A 17,717-nucleotide genomic window follows, 5' to 3' on the forward strand; every position below is an offset into this window, starting at 1 on the left:
ATAAAAACCAAAATACAAATTGGAAAATATACTTTGTCCAAAAGCAATTTAGTTTTAATTGAAGCAAGTCCTGTAAACGAAGAGTAGAGTATTAAGCGACCAATGAAATTATGCTGCAGTGGCAGCCGCTTTTTGTAGTCTCAAGAATTTGTTGAGCTAGGTGAATGAGACTTTTATAAGTGGATGTGAAGCCCAAATTAAGGCAAGGAAAGCGATGTCTAGTTCCTAACTCAGCCTGAAGCTAATTTTAAATTATGTGAAGTTTTAGAGTGCAAGATTTTCCATGACAGTTCCAACTTCTGAACAGGAGTCTCGGCAGAAGCTTCCGTCCAAAGTAAGGACCTATTTTCCAATGATCTTTCACATGCACCATCACAAGCAGGAAAGGGGCACAAGAATAAGGCTGAAAACTTTTTTCCAGACTCTTGTTTAAGATAGTCCTACATCGTTCTGTTAATTAATTCATAAAATATATAAATAAATTGGGAGAGTTATTCCAAGGGGCACCCATCTCCAAAATGGTGTGCACCAAATGGAAATGTGGAAAGCGACGAACCCAGGCTAAACCTGCTAAGTGTTTTTTTTACTTCACTCCATTTAGCTTTTGAAGATGTTTAAAGTGTGGCACGGTGTAACTTGTCTTGGCAGATCGTGAATCTAAAGGGTATACACCAGGCATCGAACAGTCAATAGCCCGCCAGATGTGCGACGGTGGATCCAATTGGGCCGCTTCGTTGCAGTCGACTCAGTTGAAGAAATAATGCACTTTAAGCTAGAACTTTGAAAGACAAAGCACGAGGTTTAAAATACAGTGCAATAGTTGCCAGTTTTTCTGTATATATTTTTTTAAAGAAACTAAATGCAGGTACTTACTTGTTATAGCGACCACGCCAAAGAAGTGAAGTTAGGTTAATCCTAATGACATATACCAAAATATGATGAAAATATAACAGGCTACCTTAGTGACAAAATTATGGAAAATACAACAGAGAATTATGACAAGCAGGCCACCAAAAACGCATTATATTAAATAACTAACCAAAATACCAACTCTATATATTAAATATTTAATTAAAATATACCTCTAAAGTAGTTTCACTTGCTCAGGCTAAGCTGACTATCTCTAATTGGACACTGAAAATCGGTTTCATTAGAGTTCAAGAACAGAGTGTGGTCGCTATAATACGTAAGTATCTCAAATTTTATGTCTGGATACTGTCTCTTATGAAATGATTAGAATTAATATATTAACGATGGGTTACCTATGGTTCTTAGTTTCCTGGTGAAAATTCACCCGAACATCATCTTTTCTTTAGATATTGATTTTATTTATTTATTTTATATAAAGATAGGTATTCTAATTTACAAAACGTTATGGAGATCTTTCAGAATATGAAATCAAATTAAAACTATTTCAACAAGTATAGAAACAACAATCTGAAAATAAAAATTGTAGCTTGCATCCGTCGGTCGGTACATATCGTTATTTTTTTCGAAACCGAATCTTCTGGAAGTTTCAAGCTTCTAAACAGGACAGAAAGCACAAAAAAGAATATATACAAAAAAAAAAATATGAATTCTGTAGAGAACAGAATCTCAACATGAGCGAAAACTTCGAAGAGGGGTATTACACAGCTTCTCGAAGGATTTCGAAATTGCCTAAGTTTATTTTTGAATTATATTCAGTTTTTGTTTGCACGTTCGCCCCTGGAAAACTGAGGAAAGCCAGCACTATTTTTTTCATACGTTAATATTTACGCTTGTTCTTAATAGCGTAGATTAAATAAAAATTCCGCAACATTTTACTTACTTCGTTTTATAATTACACGGAACTATTTTTTTCCGCTATCTATTTCTATAAGATGCATTTTCTTTTGAGTAAGTGTCAAAATCAGAGGTTTGCTGACGGTGCAAAGGATTTTTTTTGGGCGGGGGGTTAGAAACGATTGAAGAAGGATGTCTGAAGAATCGAATAATGTCATTTATCTTTACAAAGTAGCATTTATACTAACATTTGGAGCAAAGAAGGCTTAAACACTTTGACTATGAAGAACAACGAAGACTGCTCCATGAATTGACTAGCCTACTAAATAGCTAGGTACTTGTGCATTATTCAGAACACACTCAATCCATGAAGTTAGGTTATTTCGTGAAACAAACTACGATGCGAAAATCCGGTTTCATTGCCACAAAGAAAGAACTCGATTTAGTTTGCTACGCATAGTGATAGAAGATAGTGTCTGAACATGGATTTTGAAATGAAGATTTTGGATTTGCCAAAGACTGAAAAAGAGGCAATCATATTTTTCCAAGATAAGGGGTTGTTGCCTACAACAAAACAGTGCGTCAATGGACACAATATGACTTTTTGTGGCTATAAGTTCGGGCTATATATTTGCACATGAGGGGGGAGGGTGCATTATATCAAATACCTAACTTAACCTAACCTAACCACCTCTATATATAAATTATTTAATTAAAATGTACCTGCATCGTAGTTTGTTCCACGAAAGAACCTAACTTCACTCATTGAGTGTGTTCTGAATAATACACAAGTACCAATAGCTATTATCAGTGGAATTTTCCAGAAAAGGGATCTTTTGGAGCAACTTGAGGGATAATTCATCATTACTTATCTATGAGTAGTCTGGAATTTCTAAGTCATATTTATTTTAGTTGTATACCCTGGAATTTTTATTCTCGGGTCCTAGCAATCCCCCTCTGTTTCATTTGAAAACTAATCTCACAAATATAAACTTTACCTTTCTGTTAGATCCAATCCCTCTGTCAATTAATTGCGTGATTTTATCCTATATCATCTAACCATAACATACTTTTCTCACATCTGAGAAAGGAATAACTATTTAGCCTGGAAAGTTGATTGTCCAGCACAGTCTCCAGAGGGGAGGAGTCTCTCGAAGCCTAAAAATGATTTCCAGCGCTTTAATGCATTGAGGAATTCCCTCTAGAGGAAACGGGTTTGGGAAACATGGGTATTGCTGGCAAAATTTACGAGGGATCGTTGATTTTTTTTTTCGTCAGTGGTTTTATTTTCCTTTGGTCCTATGGGTATGGATGAAATAAAACATTTCTAGGCCATATCTTCAGGCATAGAATAAAAAAAAACAACAACATTGGCTTCAGCTTCGTATATTTTTTTCTCTCTAGTGTACACCGTTAAAAGGAAAACCAATCAATTTTATTTCTATTCTGAGTCCCTGTTAAATATCGCAAAAACTCTCAAGAAGCGAAGTTCGGTTAATCATAATGATTAATTTGGTAGATCATAATTAATTAATCCCTTCGTTTAGGGATTAAACCTTGGGAATCATGTTTGAGGCGATAGCTTGTTACGGTTCTTAAGAATTGAATTTTATTATGATTGGTGTTTGTCGGTTAAAATATTCAACCTTGCTGTGTTTCTTTTTTTGTCTTTTTTTTTTTTAATTTATACTATCTAAAGTTGTATTTTGTTCCTGAACTTTGTTTATAGGCTGTATACTGTGTTGCTATGACCCACAGGCTTTTTGCATTATCTATCTATTCAATAAAATATATCAAAATATTATGAAGACGTAATACTTTATGAGCAAAATTATGGAAACTACTCAAGAATATCGTGGAAAGATAGCCACCCAGAACGTATTACATTAAACACGTAACCTCACCTACCTTAACCTAACCAAACCACCTCTATATATTAAATATTTAATTAAAATGTACCTGCATCTTAGTTTTTCTCACTGAGACTAAGATAATTATAGCCGAATGCGAAAGACAAGCGGGTTTTTCTCAGATCACACAGGTCAAACTTCTTGAGTGTTTTTGGGATATTTAACAGGAACCTTATTTTGCTATGGGGTTTCCTTATTGCTTGAATAAGTGTTATTTTTACATGAAGTAAATAGCGACAATAAAACTTGGAACAAAAATTGCTGCATTTATGGGAGGGCTGCGAAAAGCCTACTCAACTCATTGTCTTTGGAATTAAGTATGATTTCCGTTTCAAAGAAAACAAGCACGTATTTTCAATTGCATACTCTTGAGAAACAGTATAATTTTTAGTTCAAATTTTTTCGACGAAAATAAATAAATAAAGCTATAGCAAAACAGTAATTTATTTTATAAGGCTAGTCTAAAACTACAAGTGAATTACTATCTCGTACTCTTTGGTCTAATGATACATGGGTTATTTTTGTTCGTTTTAAGTTATGGAACTCATTACTTTCAGGTAGTTCTACAGAGCTCTGCACCCCAGCTCCCCATCAACACATGCCAAGGTTGGGTTATTAGCACAATAGGACTGCAATTCACAATCATTTTTATATGTGTCTGTTTTTATGTCTTAATTTTCAACTTAGCTCTTTACCTTCACTTACTTTTTATCTGTTCGTTTATATTATTATATTCAGAATTATCTTAAATGGACGGAAATTATCTTCAAAGAATGAATCATTTGAGGACACCCGACTCTATACTGAACAATTCAGCAAAGTAAATCAAATCAGCACATAATCTACCTGGCTGAAATCCATGCTGCTCGTCCCTACGAATTCCGTCAACGTTTGAGTGAGCAAGATTCTGTTGCACCTGATAGAGGACTTTACTCCCTACAGACTGTAGCATGATGTCTCGCTAAAAATAAACATTTCTGCTTTTCTTGAACAGCTTCACGATCGTCCCTTTTTTCAATCAGCAGGAATACTCTTACTTTCCCATACCTGGATAAGCATCTCAAGCAGGGGCTCGGCCAAAACTTGGGCTTCACATTTCAAGAGGCTGGGTGTCAGATCGTCAACTCCAGTAGCTTTACCATTCTTGAGCTTGTGTAGTATTGTCTGAACTTCAAACAGCCTTATAGTTTCTGTGCCAATATCAAGTTCAAAGATTGGCAATTCATTTGGAAGATCTTTAGGGTTTCGAGATGACAGAAAGTCGAATACCTCGGTAAATAGTTCCTTCTATCTTTTATCGGTGTCCTCTTTCTTAGAGAATAGCTGTCCTTCTTTACTTTTGATGGCAGCAGCAGACCCCCTGAAATCTTCGGTGATTTCCTTGGTAATCCAATAAACTACCCGGCTACTGCCTTTACCAGTAGTTGTCTCGGCTATAGCTTGATTTCTTTCGAGAAAAAAGGCGTTTATCGGCTCTTGTAGCCGCTTTACGGGCTTTGTGTTTTATCGAACATAGAAACTGCACTGATAGTGTTTTTGAGTTTTATTGCTGCATCATTTGTTGGTAAGTTTAGAATGGGCTCAATTTGCACAGAGCAATGCGGTCAGGTTTGTTTGATTCGTTGTTCTCGTTTCTATGGCACTATAAGTGCAGCGCTTTAACTTGGCAGCTAAAATAAACGCTCGAACCGCGTTATGTTTTATTTCTTAGTCGATAAATGAATCAGTAATAAAAACAATAATGAAATTCATGCTTGTCAGTAAGAAGACAACAACACAGTTATGCTCTGGATGGTAAATATTGAAAAAACTTCTGCTGATACTTATTATGTGACTCTGTTGCTTAATTGCAACCTAGACACTGCTGCCTTGTGGTTTTACGAGACTGTAGGTGACAATTGAATTTTTTAAATTGAATCTTTTCAAATTCCATATTACAATGTGCTTTTAAGGGGGTTGTGCTTTTAAGGGGGCTTTTGTTATACTTCGTTTTTAGATAGTCTTTAAATATAATGGTAGTATACAGAATGTACATGTTCAATGAAATTTTCGCTTCTTTTCGATCTTCCATGAGTTTCAAAGAACTATCGTCGAACCACTGTTCCCTTTGTATTTCGCACATCTTAAAGTATCTTCCATTGCACTCCACACACACTCCACAATGCATTTCCAACTACTTTCAACTGTTGCAGCCTCACAATTTCTTGCGTGGCTTGCGAATTTATTTTGAAGACTAGCACAATAGGCTTGTAGGACACTTTTGTCCCGAAGATTCTAAGTAACATATATCTTAATGTTTTTTTTGCACCTAGCAACAGTCCTTAACTTCAGTTTCAATATAGCAACAACTAATTTGTAGTCGGAGTACGTATAATACGTACCACGTATAGTACGTACCACTAGTCTGTAGTCGGAGCACCACGAAGTATTCGTATATCCTCAAAACGACGTCTATGTTGTTTTCTAACTAGAATATGATTAATTTGGTTTCTTGTTTCACAGTCAAGAGGAGTCCAAGTGTATTTATAAATTGTTAAGATGGAGACACCACAACCCACCAGCACACAGAATGGCACACAGGTCGACGAAGCATAATCCATTGTCGTTGATAGCACCCATACCATGTCATACAAACACACCAGGCGCATAGTCGTAGTCACATCCAACTGTAGCGTTGAAGTCGCCACAAAAATTAAAACATCATACTCAGGTACTACATTGGCTAGATTGTTTAAATCATTTTGAAAATATCTTTTGAAGCATTACCAGCTGTAAGGATAGACGGGAACTGTTGCCAATTTCTACTAGGAGCTTAGAAACCCGAATTTGAGCCTAGAATTTTATTGAAATGCCACATTTTTTCAATTAAAGCCTTTATACTTAATCATTTTTTCTTTTTTTTTGAATGTAGTTCACGAGAAAAGCCTTTATCGTTAAGAATTTCACTTGTCTTCAAAATTTCAGAGTTTAAGTATCACATTTCTTCAAGTGAGGCCTTATCTACTTTATCAAATTTTTAATTTCTGTAAAAATCGTCGCTTTGTTTTTTAATTTCGATAGCAAAACCTTTTTTCATGTCAAGAATTCCATTTTTGTTCCTAATCTTAGGATTTAAATATCACAGTTCTTTAAGTGAGGCCTTTTATCTTCATCAATTTTTAAATTTTTTTAACAATTTACATTTTTTTTTATTGCGATAGCAAAAACTTGTTTCATGCCAGGAATTCCAGTTCTCTTTAAAATTTCGAGATTTAAATATTACATTTCTTCTAGAAAGCCTTTCTATATTATCAAATTTTTCGTTCTCTAATAATATTCACTTCTTATTTACGAATTACGATTGCCAAAATTTTTTTCAGAATTCCACTTTTATTAATAATTTCAGTATTTACATATGATTGTTCTCTAAGTACAGCTTTTTATCTTCATCGCTTTTTATTTTTTTTAACAATTTTTCCATTTTTTGAATTTAAATAGTAAAAACTTGTTTCATGTCAAGAATTCGTTTTTTTTTACATCTCGGGACTTAAAAATTACATTGGTTCAAGTACATCTCGGGACTTAAAAATTACATTGGTTCAAGTAAAGCCTCTCTACAGCATCAAATTTTTCCCATTTTTAAACAATTTTCACTTATATTAAAATTTTTTGGTGAAAAGACATTTCACAACAAAAAATTTCACTTTTCATACAAATTTCAGAATTTAAATACTTCATCAAGTTTTTCATTTTTGTACAACCTCCACCTGTTGTTTTGAATTTCAATAGCAAAATCCTTTTTATGTCCAGAATTCCAGCTTTCTTGAAAATTCGGGGATTTAAGTATCATATTTTTTAAGTAAAACCTCTCTGCTTCATCAATTTTTTTCAGTTAAACAACTTGCACTTTATTTCTTGAATATGAATAGCAAACTTCTTTTAATATCAAAAACTTCACTTTCCACAAAAATCGAGACCACGTTTCTTCAAATAAGGCCTTTTTCACTTCATTAAAATTACAATTTCTAAATATTTTGTAGTTCATTTTTTTCGAATTCTCATAGAAAACCCGTATTCATGTCAAGATTTCCAGCTTCTCTTAAAAATTTAGAGCTATAACGATTTGAAGATCATGTTTCCTCAAGTAAAACAACTTTTATTTCATCAAATTTTTCTTTTTTTTAAATGTTGACTTCTTTTTTCAAATGTCAATAGCAAAACTCATTTCATGTCAAGAAATCCACTTCTTTAAAAATTTTGGAGTTCTACTTGTATTGTTAGTTTAAGGGGCTGAATTGAAGGTTTTTTTTTATTTTGGATTTTGTCGAGTATAAAAATTCTGATAAAGTTTAAAATTTTGAAAAAGGTCAAATAATCTCAACGAAAACTAAAGGAGAAAAGTTACTTAAAAAATTGAAAAAATCTTCATAAGAAAAATTTGATAAGGGCAAAATTAATACGAAAATATTAAAACATTTTTGAAAAAGAGGAAATTACTTCTTCAAAATTTTAAAACGACCAAACTGCTAAAAAAAATTGACAATGATCAAGTTTCCTTAAGAAACATTTGAAAAAGTCCATTTTTCCTACAAACAAATTCGAAAAAGAGAAAATTACTTAAACCAAAAGTAGAAAAAATGAACTACTAAAAACCTTTTAAAACAAAAACGTTCAACAAAAATTGAAAATCTAGGATCATTAAGGATCTTAAGGAAGCTTGAAAAAAAATTGAAAATATAAAAATTGTACAAGAAAATTAAAAATCTGTGTAAGCAGCATCCCCTCCATGGTTTTGACCACACCCACAGCTTGTTACGTCATGGGGGGGGGGCTGTTTCTCAAGAGACACGGGTGTTACATACGTAATAGGGACTGTTTTCTACAAGATTTAGGTGTATATTACATAATAGGGCATTTTTTTTAAATAAAAAATGCATGTGTTAATTAGCTAATAGTTTCTTTGCCTATTTAAAAACCTTCAGGACAACCTCTAAATCAGGATTTCATTGGATCTTACGTCATAGTTTCTTTGATTCTTCAAAACACCTTCAGGGACCCTCCCCCCGTCAAGTGAAGATACAAATATTCACTTCGAGATTTCTGTGATTGTTTGAAAACCTATGAGGGCCAAAACAAATAACCTTCAGGGCCCCCACCAAATTAGGATTTCATTGATCGTTATGATTAAAAACGGAAGGGTGTTTAAAAAACCTACGAGATCCTGGCAAATCAGGATTTCTTTGGTTGTTCTTTAAAAAAACTAAGGGTGCTACCTAATTTTGTTAAGATTCTATGACTTTTAAGGGGTGTTTTCCCCTATTTTCTAAAATAAGGCAAAATTTTCTCAGACTCGTAACTTTTGATGGATAAGTATAAACTTAATGAAACTTATATATTCATAATCAGCATTAAAATGCCATCCTTTTGATGTAACTATTCTTATAAAAATTCCATTTTTTAGAGTTTCGATTACTATTGAGCCCTACTACAGTTCGTTACCACGAACTGTTTGATAAAACCAGAATTGAAAGATAAATTTAGGCTATTAAGAGAATATAAAATCAATGAGAGCTGCATAGATTGTAACAGGGGTGTGCATAGATCTAATATATGTTTTAGCAGGATTCATTTTTATTTCTATTGAAATGAAATCGGAATTGCAAAATGTATTAAATTATACTCGTAATATAACATGAAATACATAAAAGACAATTCGAATGTAGCAGGAGTGTTTGCATATATTTCGTGCTTAATTTTAGGATTTATTTTAATGACAGTTCAAATTAAACTGGAGTTTAAAGATAAAATTAGGCTCGTATAAAAATAAGGAGTCATCATATTTTAGCATAGGTGTGCGTAGATTTTTCGTGCTTGATCCTAAGATCTGTTTTTAGTAAATTACGTATTACATTCTGGCCCTTAGATGGCAGATGGGGGCTTGGCCCTATTCCTCCTTGTGAAGTTTCTACTCATTTCGAGTTTGATACTTTTTTGACCCATAGGTGCAGATGCTGTAGGTAATGTTTTTTGAGGAAACAGTGTGTTTTCAGGAAGGAGAATAGGATACATGTTACCGGCAAGGAATATAGAGCGGAGGTTGAACTAAATGTAAACATACTGTGTGCCTGCAGGTTGTCAAAAGAGCTTGTCAGCAATATCTCAGGGACGGCTTAAGGTATTAAGTTGAAACTTTCGGGGTATGATGAAGGGGAGGTTTAACTGACAAAAGGCAATATATACATACAATTGCTGCTACTACTACTACGGCTGATGCTAGAACTATTAAAGCTACTACTTTTACAACTGTAACTCCTACTACTACTACTACTACTACTACTACTACTACTACTACTACTCCTTCTACTACTATCACTAAGGCTAAGCGTATGAAAGTAAAAATTTCAGGGGATATCGAGAGGGAAGTTGAACTAAATCAAAACTTATTATATGCATGCGGTACTGGTATGAAATACCCCCTACCTAATATTCTTCATCTAAGTAGAACCTAAGTATGACCGTTTTTTTGTCGATGTTTTTTTGACAAACATATTTGAGCCATATATTTGCTCATTAGGGGGGGGGGGTAAAGTGCCTCTGTAGTTTCCATAATTTGGTTTATAAAGCATTATATTTTCATCTTATTTTGTTTGTTTCATTAGGATTGAGCGTCAGAGAAGCAGATCTACTATACCTTACCCCCCCCCCCCCTAATGTGCAACCATTTAATCCAAATCTGTTTCTAAAGTATTACAGTTTAATCTTTCTTTGGTATATTTCATTGGGATTGAGCGTCAGAGAAACATGTAATTTGAAGAATATTAGGCAGGGGGTATTTCATACAAGTACCGTGCATGCTACTACTACCACTTCTTCTCCTAGTCTTCTACTTCTATTAAGGGTAAGGGTATTAAGGTGAAATTCTACGGCAATCTTAAGAGGGATGTTGAATTAACCAAAAAATGTGAGTATTAAGGTGAGACTTTCAGGCCATGTTTAGGGGGATACCGAGCTAACAAGTAGAAATTATGTATATGCTAGTGCTACTACTTCTACATCTACTTCGCTAAATCTACTAATGGCTAAGGTAGTACGGTGCAGCTTTTAGGAAATGCTGACAGGAATGTTGAACTAAATTTAGAAACACTATATGCCCGCAGTCTGTCAAAAGGGGGTATCAGGTATACCGCAAGAAAAGCTTATGGTATTAAGTTGAAACTTAAGGCGTATCAGGAATATCGCAGGAGCGGCTTAGGGTATTAATTTGAGACTCTCAGAGTATGTTAAGGGGGAATGCTGAACTAATCATAAGACACTATATTACTACGTATACTGTTACTACTTCTAGTGCTAATACTACCACTGTTAAGGCTAAAGGTATTAAGGTGAAATTTTCATAAGATCTATGCACTAAATCAAAAAACATTATGGGTATCCGGGCTTTCAAAGGCCTGTATCAGTAACGTCCCAGGAATGGCTTAGAGTATTAAGTTGAAACTTTCACGGCTTATTGAGGGGGATGTGGGCTAATATGAGTACCACATTACTATTGCCATAGTTATTTAGGTTGAAGCTTCAGGGATTGTTGATGGGGAAGCTGAGCTGCATCAAAACACACTTTGTGAATGCAGGTTGTCAAATGGGCGTGTCATAGATATTCCAGGAACGGCATAGGGTATTAAGTTGAAATTTTCAGGGCATGTTAAGGGGGATGTTAAACTAAAATAAAGATACTGTATGCATAGTACCACTTCTGCCACTACTACTTCTACTACCAGTGGTATTCAGACAATGTTGGGGGGGGGGTGTTGAAGACTAAGGCTGTAATGTAAAACTTTTTCTGGATGCTGAGGGGGGAGGGAGATATTGCATCAACCAAAATGTACTATGTAAATGCCATAGTACTACTACTACTGTCATTACTATTACTCCCAGTGTTCCTACTACTGCTGTTGCTACTATTTTTGAGGCTAAGGGTGTTAAAGTAAAACTTTCATTGAATGGCGACAGCAGTTTTCAACTACACCAAAACCCACTATGTGCATGTTGGTTATCAAAAGGGTGTATCACCAATATCACAGGAATGAATTAGGGTGTTACTTTAAATTTTCAGCGAATTTTGAGCGGGATTTTAAACTATATCAAAAACAAGCCTTAGGCCTATCTGTGCAGGGCTATCAAAGGGGTATATCAATAATATCACAGCAACACCTAAGGATATTAAGTTAACACTTACAGGGCTACTAATATTATCACCACAATTGCAGCTATTTCGACTGCTACTACGACTACTATTATTGAACTAAATCAAAATAGTTTAAGTGCATACTGGTTATCAAAATGACACAGGTGATATATCTTGGGAAAAGAATAGCCTATTAAGTAGGAACTGCCACTGCTACTACTATTGAATTAAATAAAAAGAGACTAAGTGTGGCCAGGTTGTCAAAGGCATAGATCTGATTAAGTTTTATTTTTAAGAGGAGGTCGGTGGGGATGGAAAACTGAATCAAAAGGTACTATTTGTATCAAAAATATCAGAATGGTGTATGTGCATACATCATTGGTGTATGGTGTATGGAATAGCTAGGGGTGCTATCCTAAAACTTTCAGAGCATATTATTGGGGGTGTTCAACTAAATCGAAAGACATTACATATATCCATGTGTGTCATAAGGGTATATTTGGGATATCTCAGGAATGGTTAATGTGCTAAGTTAAAAATGTCTGGGAATGTTGAAGGGGATATTTAACTGAATGTGTTTTTTAAAGGGCGTATCTGCAATATCTCTTGAATGGCTGAGTCTATTAAATTGAGACTGTCAGGGGAAGTGGGGTATATATTGAACTAAATCAAAACTCCCTATATGCATGTGGGTTTTCAAAAGGGGGTATCACCAACATACCAAGAATGGCTGAGGGTATTAGCTTGATCTGCCATTATTAAACTGTCAAATATTCAACTGTCAATTCCCATTTCTCTATACTTTCAGAAACTTTGGTGTTATATTTTTTATTATATGAAAAATAAAACACAGAGCTCGAAATAAAGAATGTTTTCAGTGGAGTAAAAATTAAGTTCTGGTCTTGAAAAGGCATGGGGGATGTCAACCCTCTCTTTGTGACAGTTTACGCTCATTTTGGGTTTGATCTGGTTAACTAACGTAATTTCTGTTCGTATAGGGTTAAATACTGTCAAATATTTAACTGTCAATCCACATTTGTCTATACTTTCAGTAATGTTGGTGTTATATTTCTTATTTTATTAGAAGTTAAAACACATAGCTCGAAATCAAAAAAGTTTTCAGTAAAGTAAAAATTAAGTTCTGGTCTTGAAAAGGCACGGGGGATGTCAACCCTCTCTTTGTGACAGTTTATGCTCATTTTGGGTTTGATTTGGTTAACTAGCGTAATTTCTATTCGTTTGGGGTTAAATACTGTCAGATATTTAACTGTCAATAGACATTTCTCTATACTTTCAGTAATTTTTGTGTTATATTTCTTATTTTATTAGAAGTTAAAACACATAGCTCGAAATCGAAAATGTTTTCAGTAAAGTAAAAATTAAGTTCTGGTCTTGAAAAGGCACGGGGGATGTCAACCCTCTCTTTGTGACAGTTTATGCTCATTTTGGGTTTGATTTGGTTAACTAGCGTAATTTCTATTCGTTTGGGGTTAAATACTGTCAGATATTATACTGTCAATAGACATTTCTCTATACTTTCAGTAATTTTTGTGTTATATTTCTTATTTTATTAGAAGTTAAAACACATAGCTCGAAATCAAAAATGTTTTCAGTAAAGTAAAAATTAAGTTCTGGTCTTGGAAAGGCACGGGGGATGTCAACCCTCTCTTTGTGACAGTTTATGCTCATTTTGGGTTTGATTTGGTTAACTAGCGTAATTTCTATTCGTTTGGGGTTAAATACTGTCAGATATTTTACTGTCAATAGACATTTCTCTATACTTTCAGTAATTGTTGTGTTATATTTCTTATTTTATTAGAAGTTAAAACACATAGCTCGAAATCGAAAATGTTTTCAGTAAAGTAAAAATTAAGTTCTGGTCTTGAAAAGGCACGGGGGATGTCAACCCTCTCTTTGTGACAGTTTATGCTCATTTTGGGTTTGATTTGGTTAACTAGCGTAATTTCTATTCGTTTGGGGTTAAATACTGTCAGATATTTAACTGTCAATAGACATTTCTCTATACTTTCAGTAATTTTTGTGTTATATTTCTTATTTTATTAGAAGTTAAAACACATAGCTCGAAATCGAAAATGTTTTCAGTAGAGTAAAAATTAAGTTCTGGTCTTGGAAAGGTACGGGGGATGTCAACCCTCTCTTTGTGAAAGTTTATGCTCGTTTTGGGTTTGATTTGGTTAACTAGCGGAATTTCTATTCGTTTGGGGTTAAATACTGTCAGATATTTAACTGTCAATCCGCATTTCTCTATACTTTCAGTAACTTGAATAATTTTGTATTTTATGAGAAATAAAAACACATAGCTCGAAATAAAAAATGTTTTCAGTAGAGTAAAAATGTCACCCTTTTTGACACTTATGATCATTTTAGGTTTGATTTGGTTAACTAGCGTAATTTCTGTTCGTTTGGGGTTTTGCTTATTTATTGATAAATATTTATAGCCATTTTACGCTTGAAAAATTATTTAACTTTGTTTCTGCTAATCTTTGGTTTAATAAAGCTCTTTACTTTTCTTTAAAAAAAAACTTCTTTTGCAATTTTTTTTAAATGAATACAAAGAAGGAATTAGAAAGATGATTAATTCTTGAAGCTGATTTAACTAAACTTCAATTAAAGAATAAGCATGCAAATAATAATAGAGAGAAGAGGAATAATATTATCATGAGCAGAAGAAAAACAGTATTGATTAAGAAAACCCTCTGTACTTAAGTACAGGAAAACAGCAAATAGCTATGAATATTTTACCATCAGATTATTGATGCAACACATGTATAGGCCTTGCTTTCAATTTCTATTTATTCGTTTTTACTTCTGTTTGCCTTTTCTTATATAGATTTAATTGATTTTATAAGTGTATGGCTTATTACTTCCAGAGGGAAATACTTAAGCATATTTCTATTCATCCAAAGCTTTTGTGTAATTGTGTTGCGACAGCAACTTTGGTTCTGTCGTGTTTGTTTTTCCTAGCACCCCGATTTCAGCTTATTCCTAGAAAGTGGTAAGGGTCTTACCTCTGCGATTCTTACGGAAAGTGTGGGCCTTAGGCTGGATTGATGAATATGACTGCATTTTGGAAAGCTTCGTAGAACTCTTACCTGGGGCCAAAAATCTATTGTTTCTACTCATTTCTGTTCGTGATTTCAGCTGAGTTTATCGTTTCTTTTGCATTTCTAATATCTATCGATAAAAAATAATTAGAATAGATTCGTTTTAGACTCTCTAAAATCAGGTTTAAATATTCTTTATTCTCCACGTTTAGTAACCCTTTCTAAATTTGGCGTCAACTCGCGAATTACTCCAAGTCCACGACTATGACAGATTGCACAGAAACCCTGCAGTGGTGAAAAGAGCAGATGGTTTTGGAAAATTTAAGTTCATCCAAGTTCAACGGTATTGACAGATTAGGACAAGCAAAGATTCGAATTTCATTTCCGAGATTAGTCAGAAAGTAATGAAAGATGAGTTTCGGCGTGAATCTGCAGGAGATTAAAGGCGCGAAGAGGTATGTGCATGATCCTGGATTACCTTGATGAAAGGGATATATGTCAATTAAATGCATTTTAAAAATCAAAATAGAGCATTTAACAAAGAAATTGAATGCTGATTTCACCATTACGTGGAGCCTAGGTATACAGATTTATGACAAAGGGATAGATGATTTTTGTCAAGAGATGGGTCTAACATTATTATATTTCTTCTTTGCGTTTAGTATATGGCATCAGACATAGCTTCTAAGACCAACCCCCTTTTTGCCTCTGCACCAGGCAGTGGAAACTTAGACTGACTTATTAAAAAAAAGAACTAACATACAGGGGAACAAATCGAGGGGCAGGATAGAGGTCAATTGCTCCCGTCCTTAAGTTTTTAAGCGTATCCTATTCTTTAGTATTTTCAATGGAAAAATAAAAAAATAAAATGCCACCACCATAATTTAAAAAAATGCCTTTTTGAACATTCACTAGTAAATAATAAATGGGGGGGGGACAAAAAAACTTGTCCCCTCCACTATATTTTTGTAAATTAGTCACGCTGCAACTAAGATTATCCTACTTTTTTAAATATTATCATTGTAAAATTAAAAAAGAAAATACCCCCACCATAATTTTAAAGATACCTTTTTTGAACCTTCACTAGTAAATGAAAACAAAAACTTGTCCCCCTCCCAATTACATTTTTGTAAATTCGTCGCCCTGCAAATGTAGTTGATCATACAATCTAATGTCAGAAGATAAACCAAAGACATACACAATATAATAGAGAGGTACCCCTGCCTTGTTATTTATATGTGATGGTCACAATCAGATTTGTTGAAAAAAATAGAAGAAAAAAAAAAACAACAACAAAAAACTACAATTAACTGTAAGTGAGTTCCTTTCGTTATTTTTCTTCTTTGATTACGCGTTTGTATTTTTCTCATCTTTTTATGCCATTTTCTAGAATGTCTTTAATTTGTTTAATCTAGTTTTTTCCCTAGACAAAATCTTCCATGTATAAAGCAGAAATAAGTGGAAAATTGTTATAATTTGGATAAAACACTTTTTTACAAAGTTAACTTGCGTAATTAAAAATTAAAAGTGTTTTTGCATATCTTTGTTTCATTTTGCGTATTTTTAAATCAATTCCTACGTCCTTGTCAGATCCTCCAAATCTTTCATGTTTATTGTAAGAGAGTGCCGTGAACATATACACTGAGCCAGATCTATAAACATGATAGATCCGGTAGATGTACACATCTACATTCTACACATCTACATTCTACACATCTTCATCTACACATATACATAGCGGCAATACAGTTTTTTTTTTTTTTTTACATTAATTTACCCTCTAGAGCGATTAGCTAAGAAGGTTCAAACGTCACTGATATCACCCACAAAGACTCTTTACATGTTTCAATTCCGTTGAGACTGCCACTTGAAATATAAAAAACTTACCTTTTGTTGAATAACGTTGGACTAAGTCACTACGGGTTAGCAAAAAACAATCAAATTTGATATCTTTCTTGTTAATAGTAATGACAGCATAATGCTTTCTAGAAGACACATAGGGGGAAAACTATTAGAGCTACTACTCTATCAGGACGTTATTACCCACACCTAGGTCTCAGGTTATACTATGGTAACGTGTATAGTAGCCTACGTAATAGGCTTTGCACGTTACGTCATAGAGAATGTTTCCCAGGCGATACAGGTACATATTACGTAAAATGGAATGTTTTCTAAGATATGTGGGTGTCTGTTACGTAATAGGGATAGTTTACTTTGGTTGTTGCGTAATATCGTTCTGGGTATTACGTTATAGGGTTTGTTAGAGTCGACTAGTCAAGCAGGAAAGTTTTTCTTAAGTCTTCAAGACGTCTCTTCAAGACGTTGTTCAAGACGTTTCAAGGCATTTGAATACCTTGTCTAGGACATTTTTCTTCAAGATATTTTTCAAGATGCTCCAAGACGTTTTCAAAAACATTTCTTTTTCAAGGCGTTTTTCTTAATGATACTTTCAGAGATTTTTTCTTTCAATCCGTTTTTCTCGGGGAACCCTTATATTCCAAGATTTTTTTTCTACATTAGGATTTGGAAGGGGATTTCCATCCAACGGAACTGCGCCCTAGACAGCTGGACCAACAATATATTCGTGCTATTTTGATTTAGGAAATAGATTATACGAAATAACCAATTCCAGACACGAAAAATTCCCGTGCCCCACTCCATAGAACTATTAAGCTATTGATTACGTGTTTTCTATGTGCAATAATTGATAAGGAGAGGGTAAAATCGATTAATAAGATTGCTTACACTTGGTATTCAGCTGCATGTTAAGTAATGCTTTAGAGAGTGTTATTAGATGACGTTTCTATTAGAGATGAA

The 17,717-nt window shown here is 34.0% G+C and overlaps 1 protein-coding gene across 2 annotated transcripts in view; it reads right to left on the minus strand.

Moving 5' to 3' along the window:
- LOC136037959 (neuronal acetylcholine receptor subunit alpha-3-like) overlaps window positions 1-2,905 on the minus strand; it is a 92,829-nt gene extending 89,924 nt beyond the window's left edge. For both annotated transcript variants that reach the window (XM_065720842.1, XM_065720844.1), the window contains exon 1: window positions 2,763-2,905. The gene's annotated coding sequence lies outside the window, so the exon portion shown is untranslated. The remainder of the gene's footprint in view (window positions 1-2,762) is intronic.
- Between the last annotated feature and the right edge of the window lie 14,812 nt (window positions 2,906-17,717).

Source organism: Artemia franciscana, chromosome 17 (assembly GCF_032884065.1).
Source record: "Artemia franciscana chromosome 17, ASM3288406v1, whole genome shotgun sequence".
NCBI classification, from domain to species: Eukaryota; Metazoa; Arthropoda; class Branchiopoda; order Anostraca; family Artemiidae; genus Artemia; species Artemia franciscana.